At 39.7% G+C, this 12,090-nt stretch overlaps 1 protein-coding gene across 1 annotated transcript in view; it reads right to left on the reverse strand.

Moving 5' to 3' along the window:
- Nucleotides 1-12,090, reverse strand: part of ZNF462 (zinc finger protein 462) — a 184,117-nt gene that overhangs the window by 139,374 nt on the left and 32,653 nt on the right. The window lies entirely within an intron of this gene.

Genomic DNA, 12,090 nt, shown 5'->3' on the forward strand with positions numbered 1-12,090 from the left:
ACTCAAGGACACTAAACAACAACATAGGGGAAATTGACAGATTTTCTCAAAGGCCACAGGATGATCATGGCGTTTGTTGTTGCTGTTGTAAGTGCTGTCAAGTCTAGTTTCCAATGCATATTGAGGCTGTAAATCTTTACGCGAGCAGAAAGTTGCATCTTTTTCCTGAGGAGCAGCTGCTGGGCTCAAACTGCCAACCTTGTGGTTCACAACCCAGTGCTTATCCTACAGACCTTATTAGGAAGAAAGTTTAAGAAAACTGAGAACTGCCTTCGTGAGAAAATGTCCAGGAAAGTTAGGCCAAGGAATTTTTTCCCATCATGACATTAGAAAACTGCCTTGATCTTGCCCCTCCAGATGTTATTTTGTTCCCCAAATTCAAAGACTATTTGAAAGGAACACAATTGCTGTTCCTGTAAAGATTTATAGCCTCAGGAACTGAGTCTATGGCACCTAACAACAACAACAACAAATTGAATAGCACACATTTCTTCAGAGAAGAATTAGAGATGGAACCACCAGATTCAGAAGTGTCAGCCCTAGATGAAAGATGTCAAAAAACAATAGCTTTACATTTTGAAATTCTGTTTAATAAGATCCTATAGTGGTTATGAATCGGGCTGCGAACCTTAAGGTCAGCGGTTTGAAACTACCAGCCGCTCCGCGGGAGAAAGATGAGGCTTTCGACTCCCGTAAATATTTACACCCTAGGAAACCCTGTACAGGGTCGCTATGGGTCGGAACCCACTCGACGGCACTTAACAACAACAACAACATTGTGGCATCATAGGATAAGCACTCAACAACAAGGTCAGTTTGAACCACAAGGTGGGTGGTTTAAACTCACCAGGCGCTCCTTGGAAACCCTACACAGAGTCACTATGAGTCGGAACCAACAGGAAAGGGTTCCTATGATTTTGTAGCAATACTTTTTGATTTGCCCTCTTACACTATCAAAATTAATCCCAAATGGAATTAATTCATAGCAATGGACAACTTGGACACAAAGAGCCAACTTAATCATATGAGAACTGTCAGTACCTTCAAGGGATCAATAAATCAGATGCCTTTAAAATTGGTCCCAAACCTGAAGCATATATAGAGAGATTCATCAATGTATTTCCAAAGCCACTGCAACACAGTTATCAAATGCTTACCACCCAAAAATAAACAACAGGAAAGCAGACTAATGCTACTTATAAAAGTTGTGACAAAAATTTCAAACTAAAATCAAGAAATGCCACTCCATGATCAAAGGTGTTTTAATACAACAAAATCTATTTATACTAGTGGCTACAAGTCGGCTGCTAACCTAAAGGTCAACAGTTTGAAACTACCAGCAGTTCCGCCTGAGAAAGATGAGGCTTTCTGCCCCCATAAAGATTTATAGCTTTGGAAATTCTATACAGTGTCTCTATGAGTTGGAATCAACTCCATAGCATATAACCACCATTTATATGAAAAGGTCAAAGGATGAAAAGTTTATCAACACAAGAGGATGAACAGCATATGATAATAAAGATTCATTTCTAATATAAATGCTTTAATAAAATTAAAATATATAGTACAGCGATAAATCCCAAACTCAACAACATACTTAATGATAAAGCATTAGAAAACTTCAAGCCAAAATTATAACAATAATCATCTCTATTACTTAATAATGCTATGTAAATATTAGCCCATGTGTAACTATTTACACAAGAAAATAAAGTAAGAGAAATAACTATTAGGAAAGAAGAGATAAAGGTATCAGAATTTACAAGTAAGGTAATTACTGGGTGTTGGCCTATATGAATAACACTTTTATTTTCTACTTAATGATTTGAAATATTTTCAATAATATTTTATTACTTTAATATTTAAAAATAAGAATCCAATGTTAAGCAACTGTAGTAACTAACAACATATGGTTATCAATGGCTTTATTACTTTAGGTTACTAAGAAAATCAACAATGCCTCTGCCAACTTTGAAATTCCTTTTTCTACTCTGTTTGGGGGAGTTCTGGTGTGGCGCTATAGGTTAATGCACTGGACTGCAAGGTCAGTTTGAACCTCCCGCAAGATTGGCAGGTCAAGCTTACCAGCTGCTCCTTGGAAACCCTATACAGTGTCATTATGGGTCGGAATCCACTCAACGGCACTTAACAACAACAACAACGACTCCTTTAAATTAAATAATCTCAGATGATCTGGTATCCACTGATTTTAGGAACTCCAGCCTTAAGACCCTAAGGATAATTTTTAATTGATCAAATTCCATTATAATCAATTTTCAGGGAACAAGGTGCTCCACTCATCCACGCAAAAGCCTTTAAGTTTTGTGAACAAAAAAAAGCTGCATTCATTTATCACAAAGTAATTTAAACCAGTGCGGGAAATACTATGAGAACGTGCTCCTAAAATCACACTATGAAGATCTTCCCTTATTAACCATCTGGAAAAGCCTCCAACGCTGGATTGGACTAAATGAGTGTGTTCCTCCAACTTCTTTCCACTCAGTTTGATGTCCCTGCAAATTCAATGTCTCTGTGGCACTGTAGGATAAGTGCAGGCCCCCAAGGTTGGTTTGAACCACAAGGTTAGCAGTTCAAAGTCACCAGTCACTCCTCAAAAACCCTATACTAGGTTGCTATGAGTTGGAACTAAGTGGGCATCACTTAACAACAACAATTCTGATGTTGAAGCTGTCTCCCATTCTTAACTGATATGGGTGCCCATCTGTTCCTTTTATCCTCCAGTCACAGGGAAGGGGTGCTCCCATTTCCCAGTTGTCTAAGACTGATTCACCAACTTCAGTTCTTGATTCAGTCTTCTCTTCCCCATCATGGAACCCACCTTCATAAAAGTTACACCTTCAACAGTTTTATTTTCTCTCACAGTACTAGTCATTCCCATCTTAAAATCCACTCATGGGGGGTGGGGAGGAGGGAATGGCTAAACACACACATACATTGTGTACTTGCCCTGTATTCTCCCCTGGGAACCAACATAGGTAATCATCCATATGAGGAAATCCGTATCTCGAGGTTATTGTGTAGGATAATTTGATTAATGAGCATAAAACATTTGTCATAATTCCTGGCAAATAACACAGCCTTAATTATAACTGCCATTATTACCATTAATTAATTCCTCCTGTTCACAGAAAAGCTGCTTTCAGGCTCCTCACTTCTCCCTTAATCCTCAACATCTGGTCTTTGGAGCTTTCATTCCACTAAAACATATTCAGTATGGTCAGAAACCACTGTCTTAGCGCCATTAAAAAGATACTTTTACTCCTTGTCTTCACATCATTCTCCACCACAATCCACATTCTTCTTTAAATAACTCTCTACCTTACTCCCCTATAGTCCTTCCCACCCTGCCCATCTCCCATAGTATCACCAATGTGCACCCACACTTCCATCTCAATTGAGACCGGAATTTCTCCGTCACGGCACTATTGCCAAGAGGCTAGACAATTCTTTGGCACGATGTTTAGCAGCATCCCTGACCTCTATCCACTAGATGCCATTGTGACAACCAACAATGTCTCCACTGCCAAATGCCCCAACCAAATCTCCCCGAGTTGTGAACCACTAGTTTACACACTGAGCTCCTTCCTAGGTGCCCTGCATCTCCTAAGTAATTTTCACATAACACCAGCACCATCTGCATTATTGCTTGTCTCCCACAATGCATTGTGAGCTCCTTGAGGGCAGGTCTGTGAATTGTTCAACCCCAGTCCAAGCCAATGCCTGGCACCTGCATACTGTTCTTCAAATTTACTATCAGTCTATTAGTGGGTACGAAAAGTCCTTGCTTGGTGAGGCACGGAGCTTCTGTTAAGGACAGTGGGAAAATTGGGGAAAGAAAAACGACGATGGTTACACAATATGATGAAAATAATTTATGTCTCTGAATTGTACATGCATAAAAAAAAAAAGGCATATTTTTTATTTACATATATACTCACCACAATAAAAATAATTACTATGACATACTTTAATAACATTTTCAAGGGAAAATCATGCCCACTGTATATAAAGTTTGGTTCTAAGATGCATCCCTTTTGAGAAATGTAAAACACACAAGAAAAAGGCGTGTCTTACAGATAAAGACACTGGACCACCGCAAGGTTGGTTTGAACCACAAGGTCAGCAGTTCAAACTCACCAGCTGCTCCTTGACAACACCTAACAATACCAATCAGAAGTACTGAGGAAATAGGGAATCAGGCATTTGGTGACACTGCTGGGAAGATAGGTTCTGTAGATTTGGTGAGCAAAGGTGAAGAAGGCGCCAAGGCTCAGAATTACAAAAAGACTTCTGCCTCAGTCCCACATGGACAGGATTTAGGAGCTGGTTGTGGCTAGAGGTGATTCTAAGTAAGGTAGGTTAACAGTACTCTTCAGTTGACCTCGTTTTCTTTCTGTTCTTAGGTACAATTCGTTTCCTTCCCTAATCTCAATACCATCCTAATCTGAAGATTCTCACTGAAAAGGGATTTTTCAACTTAATGACATGTTTCTACCTTCACCTTCCTTTTCTCAAATCCTTGTGCACACTGCTATGCTCCTTATACTGTTTCTGCCTCTGGCAATGAAATTTCCGATGAAGTGTCCTTACGAAATACCATTTCACTCATAAAACATTACTGCATTCCAGAGACTGGTGTATTTAGGTGATGAGAACTGTCAGGGTGAAGAGAAGTAATGGGTCTCCAGTTTATTCCTATGGAATTATTTTTTTTTTTAATCTTTAAAGATTCCCATATTAAAAAAGAATGAGGTCACTGACGGCTAAGGTTCAACACAGTGTAGCACCCAACTCTTTCACGCCTGTGTTATAAATACTGTGCTCTTCCTTAAGAATTCTTAGGGGAAATGTCCATTAAAGTTTAGAGTTAAGTGGAAAAATAACTTAAATAACAGATTATAGAGTCTGTTACTGTTGAAATAATGATAATGGTAATAATGTTTTTGTTGTTCCGTGTTGTTGAGTCAGTTCCAACTTGCAGGTTCACACTGACCTTGTGGTCCAGTGCATTATCCTGCAGTGCTAACATGTGATAATAATAATAAATATAAATTCATCAATATAAAACAATCAGAAATATGTCCCACACTTTTAACAATGGTTTTCTCTAAGTGTAGGGTTAAAAAGACTTTACACTTTCTCTGAATTCCAACTTGTATAATGCTTGTATTTTCTTATTAGTATGTTTTGCAAGTAGTCAATTATTTTTAAAGTCTAAGAATTTTCAGAGAAATAGAAAAGCACACTAAACAGTCTCCTTTCTAAAAAAAAATCCTCAGATCTACAAATGGCTGGCCAACAAGTCAGCCCACATTTTACAGAATGTGTGGGAGACAGTGTCATCACTTTGGATTTTAAATACTTAATATGTGTCATCCCTGCAATAATGTGGGCACGTGAACAACAGAAGCGCTGCCAAGACTGACCACAGAACACTACTTACCTATTAGTAAATGGAACAAATGCCAGTGCTTACCAGCTCTTTTCAAAAACTTCAGACAGGAGCAATTGTACCCCCATACAACTGGAGAAGCCAAGGTTTGGCAGGAACACATATCCATTATTTGAACACAAATGTCAATCAGTTGACTCCACTAACTGACCATTCCATCTGATGTACTGTTGTGTACCATGAGGCCCTGTGGAGCTTAAGAACACTTGTTTTCAAGGTAGTATATCCTTTACCTTAAGGAGCTCTGGTAGCGTAGTGGTTATGAGTTGGGCTGCTAACCTCAAGGTCAGCAGTTCGAAACTACCAGTTGCTCTGTGGGAGAAAGATGAGACTTTCTGCTCCTGTAAAGATTTACAGCCTCGGAAACCCTATGCAGGGTTGCTATGAGTCAGAACTGACTCCACGGCACATAACAACTACAAATATCCTTTACTTTATCCTAAAACATATAGAATATTTTACATATCCCTCCAGAAAATCTTAAAAGCAATATAATCAATCACCCTCTGGAGAGATATGAGACAATAGTCATGACTACCTCATCCCAAAATTGGGGTCAATCAGAAAATCTGGGCTGAATGAGAATAAGGTGAGATCTGGACTAGAAGAATCCCGTCACTGCCCAGATCGACTCCACCTCACATCTAAACTGGTAGAGAGTAAATCTCACATCCGAACTGGTACAAAGTTCTCTGTCTTCATTTAAAGGAAAAATCATTTTCAATAGAAATAAAAACAAATATTTACCAATTAGATAGCATGTGCCAACACCATCTCTTTATTAAATGAATATGAGTGCATACCAGGCAGCTAGTATGGTTCTAGACATTGGAGAAAAACAAAACCAAAAACATAAGCAGGAGTGTGAGGTAAAAACAAACAAACAAATATAAGGCATTATACCTTATATAGTTGGGACAAGATTAACACAAAAAATTTTTAGAAAAAAGTTTCAATCACTGCAATGAAATTTGGGTTGGTATGGCACCATTTCCAAATACAAAAATGGAGAGAATGGTGATTAGAGCCACTGAGAAAGCTAAGGGCTGGGTTTATAACGGAGTTCTTGAAGACTAGGCAGCCAGCATGGATTAGCAGAACTAGCATAGATTTTTAGCAAAGAAAGCTAAAGAGGCCTCAACTCTGATAGCTAGGGTCAACTCTTTTCACCTACTACCTGACCTCAGGCAAGTTACTGAACTGCTTCCTCATCTATAGTGTTGTTGTTATTGTGCCATGGAGTTGATTCCGACTCATAGCGACCCTGTATAGGGTTTCAGAGGCTATAAATCTTTACAGGAGCAGAAAGCCTCATCTTTCTCCTGCGGAACAGCTGGTAGTTTCGAACTGCTGTTCCTAAGGTTCGCAGCGCTATTTGTAACCACGACGCTACCACCTATACAAATGGGACTAAAAATAGCATCTCATAGGGATTAAATAAGGAGCTCTGGTAGCGTCGTGGTTACAAATCGGGCTGCGAACCTTAAGGTCAGCGGTTCGAAACTACCAGCTGCTCCGCGGGAGAACGATGAGGCTTTCTACTCCTGTAAAGATTTACACACCCTCGGAAACCCTGTACAGGGTCGCTATAGGTCGGAACCGATTCGACGGCACTTAACAACAACAACAAGGGATTAAATAAATACAATAATAACATCTCTAATCTCAAATGTCAGACCCTTCTCTATCTCTCTTCAACTGGACAGCAACAAGGAACTCTGACCACCTTTAATGAGGAGAATATGGAGGAGAATATGGTACAATTAAAAACTGTCAGCATCATGAAGGTCATCTGAGAGGATGGAGGAGAGACAGGAGGCAGCTAAAATCAGCTCAGAGATGGTCTAGAGATAAAACAAAGTAGGTCTGGTTCAAGAAAAGGCACTATAAGTAATTGTGCTGTCGTTAAGTGACTTCGAGTCTGTTCTAACTCATAGTGACCCTACCTAGGGTTTCCAAGGAGTGCTGGTAGGTTTGAGCTGCCAACCCTGTACTTATCCTATAATGCCACACAAGAAGTAAGTAGAAGAGGTCAAATCTAACAAGAGTTTTCGGGTAGAAAAGACAGAAGCTAACTCTTCCTCTGTGAACTCTGTCTAACCACCAAGTTACCATCTTCTGACCCAATTTAGAGTCACTAATGAGCTGTAGTCCAATTAGCTATATTTTAAAAACATTTGTCAAGAGCAGAGAGTTTTCCAGTGAGAGATGGAAAATGAGACTTTCAACTGAATTAGAAGTGTCCTAGTGAAGGTGTAGGCAATCATCCTAGTGAAGGTGTAGGCAATCATCCAAGACCTTTAAGAAGCAACAGTCCTTAGACTGGAACAGTTTAACCAGATGGTGTTCAGAACACAGAGCATCAACCTGTGATAATGGCATTTTCACATATTTTTTCATTTAACTAGGTTGCAACGACATCAACTAGATTATCAAGTCCAATAGAAGTATGATGAATGACATATAAGTAACTTAAAATTTTCTAGTAGCCAGAGACAGGTGTAATTCATTTCAATAACAGTCTATTAAACCCAATATATGCAAAAATATTATTTCAACACATAGAAGATATTCCATTTGTTATATATATTTACACTGTTTTCTACTTGACAAAATTTAGTGTGTTTTAGATTTAGAGCAATTTCCATTTGTACTAGGCATATTTCAAATGCTCAACAGTCACACATGGGTTGAGGCTACTATACTAAATAACACAGACCTAGACCACCTTGGAGGGATCCACTGACGAAAGTAGTCACCAAATGCAGTGAACATCTGGAGTGAGGGATTTTAAATGCTAATCTAATCACTTCTATTCCTGCTTCTAACCCAGCCACATCTTTATATTTGCATTAAAATAAAGACCAAGAGTTAGGGATTCCTCCCAGTCAAAAGAGAGTTCATCACACCAATTTTTATGTTATTGAAATAATATCTTAATATATGTTCTCTTTTGGTAAATAGATAAATTATGCTGTTGTGCCAGAGTGATTTCCAACTCATAGCAACCATGTATAGGGTTTCTGAGGAGCAACTGGTGGGTTTGAACCACTGTGGTTAGCAGTCCAATGCTTATCCAACAGTGCCACATCAAGCAAGTTTCCAGATATACTATGCTGTTGTTGTTAAGCGCTGTTAAGTCAGTTCCAAACCATAGCAACCCTGTATAGGGTTCCCAAGGAGAAGATGATGAGCTTGAACCACTGACCTTGTGGTTCAAACCAACTTTCCTGACCAGAACATTAACCCACAGCACCACCCCAGGACTCCTGATATATTATATACTATATAGATATATAAGGAGCTCTGGTAGCATAATGGTTACAAATCGGGATGCTAACCTCAAGGTCAGCAGCTCGAAACTACCAGCCAGTCCACAGGAGAAAGATGAGGCTTTCTGCTCGAAGATTTACAGCCTCGGAAACCCTGTGCAGGGTCACTATGAGTCAGAACTGACTCCATGGCACTTAAGAACTTATATGGGAATCCTAGTGTGGCATTGTGGGTTAATGTGCCAGACTGCAAAGGTTGACGGTTCAAGCTTACCAGCCACTCCTCAAAAACCCTATACAGGGTCGCTATGGGTCAGAACTGACTCAACAGCACTTAACAACAACAAAATAGCTGGTGTGGCGCTGTGGGCTAATGCGTCAGACTGCAAAGTCATTTGAACTGCAAAGGTTGTTATGGGTCAAAATCGACTCACAGAGCTTAACGACAACAATATAGATATATATAGACACACACACACAGATATACTATGTTGTTGTTAGGTACCATTGAGTCAGTACCAACTCATAGCGACCTTGTGCAAAGCAGAATGAAACACTGCCCGATCCTGGGCCAACCTCACTACTGTTGCCATGCTTAAGTCCATCCATGCTGCCACTTGGCCAATCCATCTCATTGGGGATCTTCCTCTTTTTCTCTGACCCTCCACCCTACCAAATATGATATCCTTCTCCAGCGACTGGTTCCTCCTGACAATATGTCCCAAGTATGAGAGACAAAGTTTGGCCATCTTGGCCTCCAAGGAGCACTCTGGCTGCACTTCTTCCAAAACGGATCTATTGGCTCTTTTGGCAGCCCATGGCACTTTCAATATTCTCCTCCAACACCGTAACTCAAAAGCATCAATTTTTCTACAGTCTTCCTTATTCACTGTCCAGCTACTGTCTTCCTCAAAGTGCAATCTCTTTTTTCATTCTTTTCTACACTTTCAAGTTGGTTGCTTTCCAAATGTACCAATTACAGAGCTGATGCAACTGAAAACATATTTAGCCAAGTCTTGGTACATGGCCTGTCTAACAGCATATGGGCTTGGAGTTCACCTGGCTGGATTTGAATATAAGCTTGCTGTTGTTAGTTGTCATAGAGTTGATTCCAACTCATGACACCTTCATGTGTAGATTAGAAATGCACTCCATAGGGTTTCTAAGGCTCTATCTGGCCTTTAAGAAGCAGATCTCCAAGCCTTACTTCAAAGGTACTTCTTGGGTGTGAACTGCCAGTCTTTTGTTAGTAGTTCAGAGCATAATTACTTGTACTATCTTGAATCTAGGCTTTACTCCTTACTAATTGTTTGATTATGACAACTTTAGAACCTCTTTATGCCTTCACTCAAGCGCTCGTGGCACTGTAGATTAAGCACTGGCCTCCTAACTGCAAGGTGGACAGCTCAAAGTCACCAATTGCTCTCAGGGGGAAAGATGAGGCTCTGCTCCCACAAAACTTTACAGTCTCAGAACCCTACGGAACGGTTCCACTCTGTCCTACTGGGTCACTATGAGCTGGAATCAACTAACTGGCAGTGGCTATGCTTCCATTTTTAAAAAGCAAGTCAAAATGTTGGTGTTTCATTGATTCGTAGGAAGGATACTCAGATGTGTCTAGTGATCTACTACTTCCCACAAATCAGCCATTGAAAACCCCATGGAGCACAGTTCTATTCTGAAACACAGGAAGCATTTATGAGTCAAATTGGCTTAATGGCAAGTGGGTTTTATGTTGCTGTTTTTAACACATGAAAACTATTTTGACACATATTCCACTATTTTCATCAACTTCTACAATCCTGCCCAAATGCTTATCTCATACTTCTCAACCATCTGAGAGGTTGTAAGCATCATTGCAAAACAGAAGGAATACAACTGGCCTACAGGCACATCCCTGGCAACTAAAGCTTACTTGACTGCAAGTCACTTAACCTGTGTGAGCCTCCATTGCTATTTAGCCTCATGCTAAATAACAGTAAGATTGGATGGAGCCTACAACTAAACAATACAGATTAAATTAGACAATATAATCAGACTACAAGTAATCTAACCTTTAGAAAATATAGTTCCTCCTGGTGTGGTGCTATAGGATAAAGACATTGGACCGCAAGGTCGATTTGAACCACAAGGTCAGCAGTTCAAGCTCACTAGTTGCTCCTCAGAAACTTTATATAGGGTCGCTAGGAGTCAGAACTGACTCGATGGCACTTAACAAAAACCCTTCTCCTTAGTAACACCAGCATCCCACATGCCCTACTGAACACAGTTTGTGTAGGGATGAGTTGGCGTAGGTCTCCTCTCTGAATGAAGTAAAGGCAAAGGGAAACAACTATAACAGCACTGTTTACTGTTTCCATCAGTATTTGCTATTTTACCAAGTCTTTACCAAGTCCTTAGTCATCACTGAAATCTATGCTTCATGAGCCACCTCTGCCAGTGGCTCAAAGGACTATTCTTTGAAGAACACGGTGGTTTCCTTCCATGATGATACATACTCACAAGGTTAGAGGATGTCCCCTGAATATTCCTAACTTCCTTTAAAAGCCTACAAAGCATTTGTCATTTGTGGGTGAGTCATCCATGGCATACAGGAAAGGACCAGTCAGTAGACAAAGTTTGGGTCTCTGTTCTGGCATTTAGCCAGATGTGACTTTACGGAAGTTACTTAACTAACTTCTGTGGATCACAGAAACTACATATGCTTTGTGGAGTTGAGCAAATTTACATAATGTATATTGAAAGGCCAGTTATCTAATTTATAAAGAGCTTTGCAAATCAATGTAAGGCAAAGACTTTATTGCATGACTTAAACATCTTTGAGTCTTGTTGCTTCAGTTTGGGGAATGTATTCTGAGATAAAGAAGGTGACTGGTTTTATGCTATCTGTTTCATCTTTTCCCTTTTTCTCCAGTTCCAGAGTCAGGAGTTAAGAGATTTCAAGCTTAGACTTTGAGAGCTGAAATGGATGAAACACAGAGGAAAAGCCTGGGGAAAGGGTGATTTAAGTCTGTGAATCTAGTAAGAGGTGGAATCTCTCTGCATTTCTCCTCCAAGTCAAGTCTCTGGGCTACCAAAGTACAGATGACAAATGTAGGGTACAAACATATATCTTTGTGAAGCAAAGATGATTTACATATAACCAATACACACACACACACACATATATATATAAAGGCAAGGATCTAAGTAAAATATCCCACTAATGATGTTGCATACAACCAGAAACCCAGTTCATGTTTTAAGAAAAGGTGTGCTTTACATAGTCTGGTATGTCTTTCAGTTGTTGTTTTTGCAAAGTCTGGTGAATTAAACCCTCCATATCCTTAGATATGATTACACTTT

The sequence above is a fragment of the Chrysochloris asiatica genome, unplaced genomic scaffold (assembly GCF_000296735.1).
Source record: "Chrysochloris asiatica unplaced genomic scaffold, ChrAsi1.0 scaffold00069, whole genome shotgun sequence".
Taxonomy (NCBI): Eukaryota; Metazoa; Chordata; class Mammalia; order Afrosoricida; family Chrysochloridae; genus Chrysochloris; species Chrysochloris asiatica.